Genomic DNA, 14,290 nt, shown 5'->3' with positions numbered 1-14,290 from the left:
CCAGTGATTCATCCCCTACGTATAACACCCAGTGCTCATCCCAGCAAGTGTCTTCCTTAATGCCCCTCCCCCGTTTAGCCCGTCCCCCCTCCCACACGTCCTCCAGCAGCCCTCTTTTTGGTCTCTATATTTAAGAGTCTCTTATGTTTTGTCCCCCTCCCTGTTTTTATATTATTTTTGCTTCCCTTCTGTTCATTTGTTTTGTATCTTAAATTCCTCATATGAGGGAAGGCATATGATATGTGACTTTCTCTGACTAATTTCGCTTGGCATAATACCCTCTAGTTCCATGCACGTAGTTTCAAATGGCAAGATTTCATTCTTTTTGATTGCCGAGTAGTATTCCATTGTGTATATATACCACATTTTCTTTATCCATTCATCCATCGATGGACATTTGGGCTCTTCCCATACTTTGGCTATTGTCGATAGCGCTGCTATAAACATTGGGGTGCATGTGTCCCTTTGAGACAGCACACCTGTATCCTTTGGATAATTACCTAGTAGTGCACACATTTTTTTTAAATTTTTTTTAATGTTTATTTATTTTTGAGACAGAGAGAGACAGAGCATGAGCGGGGGAGGGTCAGAGAGAGAGGGAGACACAGAATCTGAAGCAGGCTCCAGGCTCTGAGCCATCAGCACAGAGCCCAACGCGGGGCTCGAACTCACAGACCGTGAGCTCATGACATGAGCTGAAGTCAGAAGCTCAACCGACTGAACCACCAGGCGCCCACAACACATGTTATCTTTTAATCTGCAGTATACAAGACAATTCCTTTTTGCATCTGTGTTTGCAGAAGCTCAGTTGTCCGGTTGACGCTACATAATGTGTGATAATTCTAAAATGTGCATCATTACTAATCCATCCCCAGATCCATGTATTAAAATTCTAAAACATTCCTTCTATATAATCATTCACTTTCTCCTTTTTAAACTTCATTTTACTGAAGTATTATTTTCCCATGAAATTAACAAAAAAGATACCTTAAGTTTAAAAAGAAAATAGAAAGGGGGAGAGAGCAAGCCAGAATATCTCTGATCCATCCTGGCTTTCCTTGATTGTTAAGTAAGTGACTGGGTTGTGGATTTCTTATGCAAGAACATCTAGAATTAGAACTATGAATACAATTCACGCATCCTTTAAAAAAAAATTAACTTCGTGAGATTTAGTCTCTTTTCAGTTTTTTCCTATTAACACTATAATTCCTTTTTTTCAGAAGAATCCTTTTTCTGAATTTTTTTTTCTTGTGAACATTTTCTTCTGATATTTGAAACATGGATTTGTGGATCTCCACCAAACAAATTCTTATACAAAGTGGTGCATGATTTCAAAGTGTGTTTTTGTAAAGATCAGGAGATTACTGCCTCCTCCCCACCCCCACTTCCATGGAATCCAGGATATTCTCTTAATAACCTTTATGTTTTTTTAAGTTTATTTATTCAATCTCTACACCCAACATGGGGCTCGAACCCATGACCCAAAGATCAAGAGTCACATGCTCTCCCAACTGAGCCAGCCAGGAGCCCTCTAAATCACTTTTAAATACAGGATAACACATAGACGTTGTTCATTAAAGTCCAAAAATGTGATTTCTCACTCTAATTTTATATTATTGCACTGCAAAGCTCTAAGATTTCTTATTCCTCAAAATATTTTTCTTCTCTTTGCATTATAGAATGCCTTAGCAAGACTTTTTATGGTCAGTGAGGAATTTAAATAACTCTAAGAGCAGTGCACTGTTTCTAGTACGATATTTGAAGATGTTTGGTATGTAAATGTAATTTAGATCATAATATTTACAAAACTCTTACTAAAACTTTATTTTTTGTGTTATAATAGTATCTTTCGTAGCCTAGATTGTAACTGAAAATAGGCATTTTATAAGCTAAGAAATAAAAAGTGGCCATAAATTTAAATCACTAGCTCCTGGTTAATTGTTTTTATTGATAGAATCCTTGAGCAGGTTTTCAAAGTAAAAATTTTCATCTACATAGAACAAGGAGCAAAAACCTCTTTGTACAAAAGAAGCTTGAGAAATTTCTGCAGTGGCTGTTCAGGCCTCACAGGTACTTAGGCACTTAAAGTAGCGCCAAGGGTTCTTGTAGCTTTGCTGCTACCTCTTGCTATGTGTTCGGCAGAAGAAATAATGTGCATGCTAACTCTATCCCCTTCACTCTTCCTTCGTGCACGGTCCTGCTAGGCTGTAATGGGGTTCAAGAGCGGAGAGGTCACTGTAGCAAGCCTGGAGTTTATCCTTCTTGGGAAGACTTTTCTGTATTTAAGTAACCGTGTGGTTGCCGTCTTTGCTTTCACGACCTCTGGCAATACCTGTAATGTGTCCGACCCTGTCCTTACCCGAGATGCAATGCCCATTTACAGGGCTCCCGCTTTATGAATCCACTCTGGGCATAATCTCCACGGACGCAGTGTAACAAAAACCGGGAGGAGCCTGGCTGCTTTCGAGGCTCTAAAGTAACACAACATTCAAAAGTCAACCCCCCCAACACGAACTGGTGAAAAGTCCCCCCTCCTTCCTCCCCCCCCCCCCCCCCCATTCCCGGCCATAGACGCGAAAGCCTGTTCTGGATGCAGGTTATGGAAAGAAGGCTCTGCCCTCTGGTGCTGGGGCCCCCGCGGGGCGGCCCTAGGGGGAGGGGGCGGGCCGACCGTGCACCCCGCGACCCCACCCGGTGGCACCCCTTCGAGGAGAGGAGGCAGGAAGGCGGGAGGGATGGTGCCCCGGGGATTCCAAGAGGGCGACAACCAGGGGCAGCCTTTGTCCCCTCGCCGGTGCGGGCGGGCTTTCCCGCAGACACGCCATGTGGACTTGGCTGCCGCCAGGCCTCGGGGACAGGAATGGGACACTGCGCCCGTCAGCTGCGGGCCTCGGTGACGCTTTATAAAGCACATGGTACCTTAATTAGCAGGCAGCCTCTGTCTGGGGACACACAAAGTTCCTGAAAGAGGGCCGGTCCCGGGCCCCAGGGCTGAGGTCGGCTTCCACACTGCTCCTTTCCAGCCACGTGACTTCAGGGACGCTGGTCAGCCTCTGACGTTGTTAACGGGTTTTCGCCTCCGAAAAATGGAAATAGATTTGTGCGGCGGAAGTGAGAACGGACCACGTGCATCGTGCCTGACCCATGACAGCACTTAATCAGCCTCAGTGAGAATAAATAAAACTCACCCTGCCACAGTGTTCTGGGGCCTGCACACTTTCACCTTCTGCCTTTATTTTAAAACAAAACGGTTTTACACATACCGCGGAATACTATTCAGCCCTAAAAAGGGAAGAAATCCGGGCACAGGCTCCAGCATGGGTGAACCTTGAGGACATCTTGCTAAGGGAATAAGCCAGTCACAGAAAGACAAATACTGAGTGATTGCACTGATTGCACTGTGATGGGGAGGGAGAACTGGGGACAGCGCAGTTGGAAAGATGACAAATGTCCGTAGATGGATGGTGGGGATACCTGCACAGCAGTTTGAATGCACTTAGTACCATTGAGTGGTAAGTTAAGATGGTAAATTTTATGTTATGTGCATTTTGCCATAATTAGAACTTTAGATATATTTTTTCAAAAGCTAAAAATCATTTTAAATGGAACTAAAATAGACACGTACGGGACGCAACACCTAGGTATACAATAAAACACATGCATTTGAACACACGTAGGTAAGCAACATGCAGAGCAAGAAACAGAACATTTCTTTATTCCAGAAGTCTCCCCTTTTTCTTTTTTACATCACCACTCCTCACCCTTTTCTTGTTGTCACTATTCAGCTAAAATTATTCCTTATGGAAACAAAAGAGACCAAGGGAGGGAAAAGGAAGGACAGCCATCCGGTTGAGTGCTGGTCGTAGAAAGAAGTCAACTTGGCAAGCTCTGAGCATACCCCAGAACACTATAATTGCCCCTAATTTGGAACTTTCTTTGAGCCATTTGATGAGTTTTCATTGCCTTTTTAGTGGGAAGAACAAAAGACTTTATTTTTTTCATGATTTATCGTTTTTATTGGATAAGGTCTCAGCAAATACGTGCTAGGTATTGAACAACCGATGTGAATGCTTACCTCACCACACACCACGGGAGCCAAACACATTCAGGCCCTTGGATCAAAACTTAACACCTTCTGCGAGAACCTCCTCTCAGTTCTAATAGGTCTAGTGAGTCCCTCAATGAACAGGCTATAGGCCCCACTTTGCCCAGAAAAGTTGGTACTCATCTGTCCACGTGCAGCATTCATGTGTGTGTGTGATGTGTCCAGACACGAACCTGGACGTTTTCTGCCTCCCCGCAGAACTGTAGGTTGTACTGTCTACAATTCACCCCACCACAATACGCCCCACCACCCCCTCCCCAGTCATGATGGACAGGCTCAGAGGGCCTTCACTGGGTTGGAGGCCCCAACTATGGAACCAAATGCTTTTTTGTGGAATACAAGAGGTGCCCTTCTTTCTGATTTCCCCTGAAAGTTTAAAACAAAATAAATGGGAAAAAATAATCCTCAAAAGTCAGCCATGTCTTGCACGAGCTCAGAAGAAGCATATACATTCTTATAGTACACCTTAAGGAAACTCATACTGCCTGCCACAGCCCATGTGGACAGGAGGAAGCGAGCACCCAAGATGACAGTAGACAGGAAACAAAGGCCACCTAACACGGCAGAATTGAGGGCACACAGAGCCCAGAGGCTCAGGGCCCTGCATCTCGTGAGATCATCCCTAGCTTATGGTGTCTGCAGGGGGACAAATGGGGGTGCTGATTACCTAGACAAGGTCCCCTGTGACAGAATGAAGAATGGTCTTAAAAGCATCCCTGAATGAACAATTTTATTTCCAAGATCCTCAAAAGACATTCAGAAAGTACATTATCCCCACCTCTATTTTAGCATTTATCTCAAGTGTGTGTGTGTTTGTGTATCAGTGTGTGAGTGTGTATGTGTGGGCCTGTTCTTCCTCGTTGCACTTCCGGGTTTGTTCTTAAAATATTCAGGGCCAAGCCACACAAAACACGAGGAGGTACACAACCAAATCTATTCGCGTGCCACCCACGGCTGCTAGAAGCTGCCGGCAGTCGGCAGTCGCCAGCATGGGGTGAGCTTGCGTTTCTCTTGCTCAAAGGTGCTACGAAAACATCTCTCCCCTAGGGCATCTCCCCCTAGGTGGGGGATGAGGGTATGTGTCGGGAATCAAGACAATGTTCAGAGAAAAGGCAGTGGGTCTGGAAAGGAAGAATTTTTGTTTCTTGTCTTAAGAAAAATCCAACACTGGGGCGCCTGGGTGGCTCAGTGGGTTACAGCGTCTGACTCTTGATTTCGGCTCCGGTCATGACCTCACGGGGAGACGGAGCCGGCATCCGGCTGGCACTGTCAGTCCCAAGTCTTCTTGGGATTCTCTGTCCCTCCCCCACTTACATTCTCCCTCTCTCTCTAAATAAATAAACTAAAAAGAAAAAACGAAAGGAAGAAAAATCCAACACTAATATCATAGATCCAAGCACGAGTATGGAGGTTTCTCTTACGATGTTCACTCAAGTTCAACTTTCAGAGCCGCCCTGTCTTCAGGAGGCAACCCCTTCACCCCCTCCCACCCCACCTTTGAAGTCTGGGAGAGCTGATGCTCTGTAAAAGAAATCCGAAGGCCTGTATGCAATTACTAATTATGAAGTGTATAAGAATGTCCAGCACTATACAAACTAAAGAAGTGAGAATGAGTCTCTGTGTGATTGGGTTTGTTTTATTTTATTTTATTTTATTTTATTTTATTTTATTTTAATTTTAGAGAGAGTGTGAGAGGGGGAGAGGGGCAGAGGGAGAGGAAGAGAATCTTCAGCAGGCTCAGCACGGAGCCTGACACAGGGCTCGATCCCACGGCCCCGGGCTCATGACCTGAGCGGACGTTAAGAGTTGGATGCTCAACTGATTGAGTCGCCCAGTTGTTCCATCTGAACTGTGGTGGTGGTGACACAAATACACACATTCTTCAAAATTCATTAAACTGCACCCTTGAAACAGATTAATTTCATTGCGTATTACTTATATGCCAACAAAGTTGATTTAAAAGAAACTATGTACATATATACACACACACACATACATACACCTATATATACTCAATGAATGCAAAACCTGAATGAAATTAACGCCAAAACACTAGATCTTAAGTTTGATTGATTCCCTCACCTCTATATTTCATTGGAAATAGTTCTCGTATGGCTAAGGTCTGAGAGGTGAGGCGACAGGGAATCCCAAGCTGAGGAAGCAATCGTGGCCACGGAAGGATTGTGGTTCTTCATCAAGCGTGAAAAAGGCAGAAGCGAAAAGTAAGACTGCGCTTGAATTTCAGCCGGTTTGGGACCAGCTGCCACATGATGCGCTGGTGGACCAGTCAGAGACCGGACCGCGCACACCCGCGTGCCCGGGGAGGGGGGGGACCATCCCTGAAGAGCCGGAGTGGGCGGATTCATGTCCTGCGGCTGCTGTGACACGTTACCACAAACTCGGTGGCTTCAAACAGTACAGGTTTATCCTCGCACGGTTCTGGAGGACAGAGGTCGGAGATCAGTTTCACTGCGACAAAGCCAAGCTGTTGGCGAGGCCGGTCCCTTCCAGAAGGTTCCGGGAGAACCCGCCACTCGTCTCTTCCGCTTCTCCAGGCTGCGGCAGCCCCGGCTCCTGGCTCTGTCACTGCAGTCAGTATCTGCTTCGGTGGGCACCTCACCTTCATTCACCTCAGCGATTGCCAAATCCCCCTCTGTCCCCTCAACCTCACGAGGCGGTGACACGGAGGGCACAGCCTGATGACCCATGATTATCCCCCATCTCAAGACCCTTAATGTAGTCCCATCCGCCAAGTCCCTTTTTCCTTTTAAGGTAACATTCTCAAGCCCCGGGGACGGGGCTGTGCACCCACGGAGCACCATCAGCCCACCACAGAGGAGGCCGCGTTGGGGATGAGAGCGGCCCTTTTCACGGCCCACCCGAAGCGCTGTGTGCCCAGCGCCCATCCTCCCTCACCATCTGTACCCGGAAGTGGATGAAGATGCGGAGAGAGTTTACGGAATAGACAGGCCACGAGATGCAAGGGACTGGCTGAATGGGGTGCTCAGAGTCCCGCGATACCTGGCCGTCCTGGCCCCTCGGGCTGCGTCCAACTGCGTGAGTCTGCGTAGAGGTCAGGGCACGAGCTCGTCGTGGCTCCCAAATCCAGCTGCGTAAGAGGGACTCCGGCGGGAGCACAGGTGAGGAGCTGGGACACAGCCCCCGGGAGCCAGCAGTGCGACGTGCCTGGCGCGATCAGCGACAGCCCCCGAGGCCTCCCACCTCTGCTCGGTTCCGGCGGGACCTCACGAGATGAGATGGCCGTGAGGGTCGGGGGAGGGGGGCATTCGGCCGGCGCGATGCACGTGTTGAGCCGAGCTACTCTAGAGAGGCCTGGAAACCATAGAGGAAACTGGTGAAGGAGCTGAGAAGCCAGGCTGCAGAGGAAAGATGATCGCCATGGCTCGTGTCGGAGGTTCTGGCGTCAAGGTGACACTCAGCCGTTTGACCCCAAGTGGGAGGAGACTTGAGGGAGCGAGGAGGGGCCTTGTAACAGGCACAGCCGTCCAGAGGGGACGCTGCTTCCCACTTCACCCGGAAGGAACGTTGCCTGCCACCTGCTGGGTCGGGGCCGCTCTGCCGGCCTGGCCTGCTGCGCGTGCTCCGCACACGGGTGCCTTCGCCGCTGGCACCGCCTCCCTCGACCCCCCGAATCAGCCCCGGCGACGGACCGGCAGGCCCCGCCGCCTGGTCAGGGGACACCTGTCAGGGCGACGGCCCTACTTGGGCCACAGGACTCCGACTCAGCCTCTGCCCCGCCGTCAGCCGTGTCACACAGACCGCGGACACAGGATCCCGGATGCTTCAGACCAAACATGGGGCTGCTTTACTGACCCCAAAGCCCTGACCTTTTTTATCTGGTTCTTTACATTCTTTTTTTTTTTTTTTTAATGTTTATTTATTTTTGAGACAGAGAGAAACAGAGCATGAGCGGGAGAGGGTCAGAGAGAGAGAGGGAGACACAGAATCAGAAACAGGCTCCAGGCTCTGAGCTGTCAGCACAGAGCCCGACGCGGGGCTCGAACTCACGGACCGTGAGATCGTGACCTGAGCCGAAGTCGGACGCTTAACCGACTGAGCCACCCAGGCGCCCCTGGTTCTTTACATTCTAACATCCTTCGGGTGTCTGTGACTTAAAGGTGACTTCTTTATATTTGTCTCTATTTTCTAATTTTTCTGAGTTTATGTTGCTTTCGTAGTTTTCAAAACGCTATTTTCATTTCTGAAAATTTCTTTAAAAAAACTTTTTTGGGGGCGCCTGGGTGGCTGTCGGTTAAGCATCCGACTTGGGCTCAGGTCACGATCTCGCGGTCCGTGAGTTCGAGCCCCGCGTCGGGCTCTGTGCTGACAGCTCGGAGCCTGGCGCCTGCTTCCGATTCTGTGTCTCCCTCTCTCTAACCCTCCCCTGTTCATGCTCTGTCTCTCCCTGTCTCAAAAATAAACAAACGTTAAAAAAAATTTTTTTAAAAACCTTTTTTTACATTTATTTATTTTTGAGAGACATAGAGAGACAGAGAACAGTGGGGTAGGGTGGAGAGAGAGAGACAGGCTCCAGGCTCTGAGCTGTCGGCACAGGGCCCGACCAGGGCTCAAACTCAGGAACCCTGAGATCTTGACCTGAGCCGAAGTTGGAGGCTTAACCGACTGAGCCACCCAGGCGCCCTCATTTTTGAAAATTTCTTTTTTTTTTTAAATTATTTTTTTTATTTAATTTATTTTTTTTTTAATTTACATCCAAGTTAGCATATAGTGCAACAGTGATTTCAGGAGTAGATTCCTTAATGCCCCTCACCCGTTTAGCCCATCCCCCTCCCACACCCCCTCCAGTAACCCTCTGTTTGTTCTCGTATTTAAGAGTCTCTTCTGTTTTGTCCCCCTCCCTGTTTTTATATTATGTTTGCTTCCTTTCCCTTGTGTTCACCTGTTCTGTGTCTTAAAGTCCTCATATGAGTGAGGTCATATGATATTTGTCTTTCTCTGACTAATTTCACTTAGCATAATACCCTCCAGTTCCACCCACGTAGCTGCAAATGGCAAGACTTCATTCTTTTTGATTGTCGAGTAATACTCCATTGGTAATATATACACCACATCTTCTTTCTCCATTCATCCATCAATGGACCTTTGGGCTCTTTCCATACTTTGGCTGTTGATAGAGCTGCTATAAACATGGGGGTGCATGTGCCCCTTCGAAACAGCACACCTGTATCCCTTGGATAAATACCCAGTAGTGCAATTGCTGGGTCGTAGGGCATTTCTGAAAATTTCTAAGAGAAATCTATTTTGAGGTCACATTTAAAAACAGAAAAACCCTGGGGCGCCTGGGTGGCTCAGTCAGTTAAGCATCTGACTTAGGCTCAGGTCATGATCTTGCAGTTTGTGAGTTCAAGCCCCACATCAGGCTCTGTGCTGACAGCTCAGATCCTGGAGCCTGCTTCGGATTCTGTGTCTCCCTCTCTCTCGCTCTCTGCCCCTCCCCCACTCATGCTCTGTCTCTGTCTCAGAAATAAACATTAAAAAAACTTTAAAAAAACCGGAAAACCCAAACACTATATATATATATATACACATATATATACATATATATATACACATATATATACACATATATATACACATATATATACATATATATATACATATACATATATATACTTTTTAAAGTTTCTAATGACTTTATTAGATTTGTGCATGCATATCACACTTCAATAAAAAGTTTACTTAAAAAAAAAAGGCAGAGATCACAAACTGAAGGCTCATGGGCTACACCCTTCCTCAGGGGGCTTGCTCTGGCCATTCTGGATTAGAAGCCAGTATTAAAATTTCAAATCCTGGGACACAAGGAGAGTGCCTGTGTCCCACTCACTCCATTGGAATGGTCCCTGCCCTAGCCTTCCAGCTTTGGGTTCACCCTTCCCTTGCAAGAGAGAAAGACCGTGTCCGGGCGGCAATGGCCCCAAAGGGAACTGGGCCTCCCTTTTTTTTTGCTGCGGCACTCTGGGCCACCAGGCCTCATGGGCTTTGTAGTTTGATGCTCTATCAAGCATCAGCCTAGCTTTCTGGTGAAATGTCCACACTTCAGTGACGAATGCCAAGCTCTACAACTGCACTACCCATCAGCTCGGAGTCCCCCTCCCTTGGGGAGCCCGGTCTAGCGTCCAGCCCTGAGGCTGTCTGCTGGGAAGGAGTGCTCTTCCAGAAGGCCCTGCCTCAGCTTGTGAGCTTGTAGGACAAGTCCAAGTAAGTCTGAATGAAACGGCAATGTTTATAAATTGTACGTCTTAAAGAAAGACTAGAAGGAAATAACAGTGATTGTTTCTGGGACTACAGATGAATTCTGCTTCCCTTTTCTACAGTTTTATAATAAACTAAGTACTTGTGACATCAGATATAAAGGGCAGATACTAGGATACATATTTGTGATATAAAATTCAGTGGTCAAGAGGGAGCATCCTGTGAGAAAGAGTGTGATTTTAATGCACGGATGTTGTGACATCTGTTACGGGAGACCCCAGGTACAATAACCTCTTCAAACCTCCGGGGCCATCAAGTCATTATTATTAATAACCATTACAATTAACTAGTTATATATTTTTATATATAATTATAATGAATTACGGTACCCAATTATTATTTTTCCCTTTTCCTGAGAAGTAGGCGGGTTAACAGAGGTGAACCTCACCCACAGTTCTTAAGCAAGCCAACCACGGGGCTCAGGGTCCGTTGAGAAAAGAAGTGTTGCATATCCACATTGTCACAGAACTTCTAACGTTGCAAATCTCCTGCTTACATTTGCTTTGTCTAGAAAACCTGTGTCCTTGAGTATATTCTCATATATACTTGAGAATTTTCTATGCCCCCCCAAAATAATACATTGTAATTGTCGGTCTCTATGGGACCCCAAGGGACTGACAGGGTCAGAACAACCTCCTAACCACCACGTCCCACCACACTTCCTCCCACCCTCTACGAGAAGGACTTGCCCTGCAGCTCTAATCAAGCATGCACCTCAGGCCTCTCCCTTGCCTGGGTTCCCTCCAAGGCCTTCCAAGAGGAAGTGGCAATCTGTTTACATAGTCAGATGTTTTGTAAAATTCACAAAAGTACTTAGCCACAGTTGGCTCAGCCTCCATTTCTCTTTCCACTCAACGGCCAGCACGCTTCCCTCCCTCGCGCATGGAGTGCTGGAGGGCATTCTAAAGGCACTCCTCACTGAATCCATTTCTAAAGAAATACTTATTCTCGTACCTAACTTCTTTTTTTAATTTAGGTTTTACCTATTTTTATTTTATTTTATTATTTTGAGAGAGAGAGAGAAACACCCGTACGCACAAGAGGGAGGGAGACGCCCAGTGCAGAGCCCAACAAGGGGCTTGATCTCACGACCTGAGCCGAAATCAAGAGTCGGAGGCTTAACTGACCGAGCCACCCAGGTGATGCTTAATACCTAACTTCCTATTTGCACTTTTGCAAATACAAGTGGTGGTCAAGGGAACCAGCTCTGAGGCCAGATCCATGCTGGATTCCTGGCTCTGTGACCTTGGACAAGTGACTTCACACCGTGTGCCTAGCTCCTCTCTGTAAAATGGAGGTATCAGTGGGACCCCCCTCGCGGGACTGTTGTAAAGGACTCAGAGCAGTGGGTGTCACCTAAGCGGTAGTGTCAGTATGAATGCTTTTGCACGTGGTCTAATTTGCACTTTGTCCCGTGTACATTGGCGACGATACTATCGTCTTGCGTGGCTGTCGTGAGGATTCAGAGATGATTCACACGAGGTACCTGACATGTCCAATAAGTAAAAGTTATTTATGTGGGAAGTTTATGAGCATATAAATGTAAAAATAATTAATTTGGGGTGATTTTTTTAAACCTAAAATTATATATTATTTCCCCATTTTCAGTTTGGTTACAGTCATTTTACACATTCTCTGAGTCTCGCCACAACCTTGCGAAGGAAGGATCGCTGTTTCATTGAAAGAAAGGAAGCTTGGGAAGTTTCGATAACTCGGCAATATTCCTGTCAGAAAATAAAGGGAGAGTAAAATTTGGGAGTTCTGAAATATATTCTTCCCATTGCCACCCGAATGCATTTTCTGTTGCTACCACAACAAATTACCACAAATTTCATGGCTTAAGGCAACACAAATTTATTATCGTTCTGGAGATTAGAAGTCCAAAGTGAGTCTCACTGAGCCAGTATCAAGGTGCTGGCAGGACTGGTTCCTTCCAGAAGCTCTGGGGAAGAATCTGTCTCCTTGCCTTTTCCAGCTTCTCTAGATGCCCTCATTCTTTGACCTGTGGCTTTTCCACCATCTTGAAAGTCAGAATAGTTGAGTCCATCTGAGACCAGATCATTCCAACCTCCTCTCCCGCCTCCTTCGTTCACTTTTAAGGACACTTGTGATTACATCGGGCTCACCAGATAACCTACCTATCCTAAAGTCAGCTTGTTAGAAACCTTAATTGCATTTGCATCCTTAATTCTCCCTTTGCTGTTTCAGCTAACATATCTACAAGTTCTGGGGGTCAGGATGTGGACATCTTTGGGGGGACATGTTTCTACCTACCGCATCATCCAAAGAACCAAAGTAAGGGTGGGCTCAAAAGGGGGTAAGGGAGGTAGCCTTAATTTCTATAGGCCAAATGCAATATAACTTCTCAGAAAGTTGGCTTTCTGTTTTGTTGTATTTTGTTTTGCTTGCTTCAGTCTGATTCTCATTTATGTTCTGGATTATTAGTTGTCATATAAGCCACCTCCAGGTGTAGGAAGCGGCATCATTGTTGATATAGATGTTTAACACTTTTTAAGAATTCCAGCAGAGTTAACATTCAGTGTTGTGGTAGTTTCAGGTGTACGACATAGTGATTCAACAATTCTATACATCACTCAGTGCTCATCACAATAAGTGTCCTCTTAATCCCCTTCACCAATTCACCCGTCCCCTCACCCACCTCCCCTCTGGTAACCATCAGTTTGTTCTCTATAGTTAAAAGTCTTTTGTTTCTTGCCTCTCTTTCTTTTTTTTCCTTTGCTCATTTGTTTTCTTTCTTAAATTCCACATATGAGTGAAATCATGTTGTATTTGTCTTTCTATGACTAATTTCACTTAGCATTATATTCTCATCCATGTTGTTGCAAATAACAAGATTTCATGCTTTTTATGACTAATATTCCATAATATATACATATAATGGAATATGTTAATGGAATGTATATATAATGGAATATTATAATGGAATATTTCGTGCTTTTTATGACTGAGCAATATTCCGTGACATGTATGTATGTATGTATGAATATGACTTCTTCATCCATTCATCTGTTATGGACATTTAGGCTGTTTCCATGATTTAAGCTATTGTAGATAATGCTGCAACAGACATAGGGGTGCATACGTCTTTTCAAATCAGTGTTTTTGTATTATTTGTGTAAATACCCAGTAGTGGAATTACTGGATCAAGTGGTAGTTCTACTTTTAATGTTTTGAGGAACCTCCGTGCTGTTTTCCTCAGTGGCTGCACCAGTTTGCACTCCCACCAACAGTGCACAAGGGTGCCTTTTTCTCCACATCCTCTCCAGCACTTGCTGTTTCTTGCATTTTTTATTTTAGCCACTCTGACAGGTGTGGGGTGATACCTCTTGTGATTTTAATTTGCATTTCCCTGATGGTTAGTGATGTTGGGCATCTTTTCATGTGTCTGTTGGCCATCTGGATGTCTTCTTTGGAGAAATGTCTATTCGTCCCTTCTGCCTATTTTAATTGAATTATTTGGGTTTTTTGGTATTGGGTTGTATAAATTCTTTATATATTTTGGGTACTAACCCTTTATCAGATATGTTATTTGCAAGTATCTTCTCCCATTCAGTAGGTTGTCTTTTAGTTTTTGTTAATTGTTCCCTTCATTGTGTGGAAACTTTTTATTTTGATATAGTCCCAATATTTTGTTTTTGCTTTTCTTTCCTTTGACTTAGAAGACATATCTAAAAAAATGATGCTAGAGCTGACGTAGAAATTACTGCCTGTGCTCTCTTCTAGGACTTTTATGGTTTCAAGTCTCACATTTATGTCCTTAATCCATTTTGAGTTTATTTTTGTGTAGAGTGTAAGAAACTGATTCTTTTGCGTGTCGCTGTCCGGTTTTCCCAACACCATTTCTTGAAGAGACTGTCTTTTTCTCATTGT

Source organism: Panthera tigris, chromosome A1 (genome assembly GCF_018350195.1).
Source record: "Panthera tigris isolate Pti1 chromosome A1, P.tigris_Pti1_mat1.1, whole genome shotgun sequence".
Lineage (NCBI taxonomy): Eukaryota > Metazoa > Chordata > Mammalia > Carnivora > Felidae > Panthera > Panthera tigris.
Note: the sequence above shows the minus strand (reverse complement) of the source record.